General features: G+C 40.0%; 1 non-coding gene across 1 annotated transcript; it reads right to left on the reverse strand.

The window, feature by feature from the left end:
• Window positions 1-763: 763 nt before the first annotated feature.
• LOC114182785 (small nucleolar RNA R71) lies at window positions 764-870 on the reverse strand. Its single transcript, XR_003604221.1, has one exon. It is a non-coding gene; the product is annotated as a small nucleolar RNA R71 (small nucleolar RNA).
• Window positions 871-1,434: the final 564 nt, after the last annotated feature.

Below are 1,434 nucleotides of genomic sequence, written 5' to 3' on the forward strand. Positions count from 1 at the left end.
TTTCTCGTGGGTTCGACACTCTTACTTCAAATCATTATACTACAGTTGACTTTTGGTACGCTTGCCAAGAGATTCAACAAGTATTTTTAGCGCTGTTGCCGGGGAACGTTGTTCTTTTGAAATTTTTAGTTATCTCATCCAGCTTTGTGTATATTTTTCTTTATTAGATAGCTTATTAAATTTTCCCTTTGTACTAATCCTTGCTTAAGCTGTTTGATTTATGCTCTTAAGAGGTCAGGTTTCTGAAGATCGATTAGCATTTGACCCGGAGATAGAAAAGACAGCTAGGAGGAACAGAGGCAAAAACAAAAAGAAGCAAGGAAAGACAAGGGAAGAATCTTCCAGTACTTCCATCACACCTCAATCAGAAAACATGGAGAATCAAAGACCAGCTCCAGCCAGGAAGACACTTGGAGACTATGCTATGCAACAAGGGCCGATATATTTTTCTAGCATAGCAATATCATCCACCACCAAAACTTTGGAGATGAAGCCAGCCTTCCTCAGCTTGATCAGTTCTCATCAATTCACTGGAATGGATAATGAAGATCCATATACTCACCTCTCTACATTCTATGAATTGATAGGAACCATGGGCTTTCAAGAAGGAGATCTTGAGCATGTATACATGCGTTTGTTTCCTTTTTCTTTGGCAGGTAAAGCAAAGGAATGGCTTAAGTCACATCCAAATCAAAGTTTGAATAGCTGGAAGGATGTTGAGGAGAAATTCTTGAACAGATTCTTTCCACCATCTCACTACATCAAAGCCAAAGCTAATATTTCGACGTTTAGGCAAGGACCAGATGAGCCATTCTGTGAAGCTTGGGAGCGGTTCAATTCTTTATTGAGGAAATGCCCAAATCACGGATTTGAAGATATTGCTCAGCTGAATATATTCTGTAATGGTCTGAGGCCTGACACCAAGATGATATTAGATGCAGCAGTAGGTGGAACAATGATGAGTGTAGAAGCGGAGCAAGCAACAAGAATCATTGAGGCATTAGCATCCACGGATCATCAAGCTCAGCATGATAGGCAAATTGTTCAGAGGAAGGGAGTGCTTGATCTTAGTACTACAGATGCGATCTTAGCTCAGAATAAAATTCTGACTCAACAGATTGAAGCACTGACTAAGCATATGTCTAAATTACCAGAGCAGTTGCAAGTTGTGCAATCTTCTCCAAGTCAACAACCCATGAGATGTGACTTTTGTGGAGGAGATCATCCAAATGGTCATTGTTCTTATCAGAGTAGCTCACAAGGAGAAGTTCAATATGTGAGCAACCAAGAAAGACCAGGAAATTTCTCCAACAATAACAACTTTTCACAGGGGTGGAGAAACAATCCAAATCAGAATTTTGGATGGAAGCAAGATGTTGGTCCTTCAAACAGACAACCTCCTTATCAACAACAACAACAACATTATCCTTCGGT

Source organism: Vigna unguiculata, chromosome 4, assembly GCF_037176805.1.
Source record: "Vigna unguiculata cultivar grain cowpea cultivar isolate G323 ecotype 2 chromosome 4, ASM3717680v1, whole genome shotgun sequence".
NCBI lineage: Eukaryota > Viridiplantae > Streptophyta > Magnoliopsida > Fabales > Fabaceae > Vigna > Vigna unguiculata.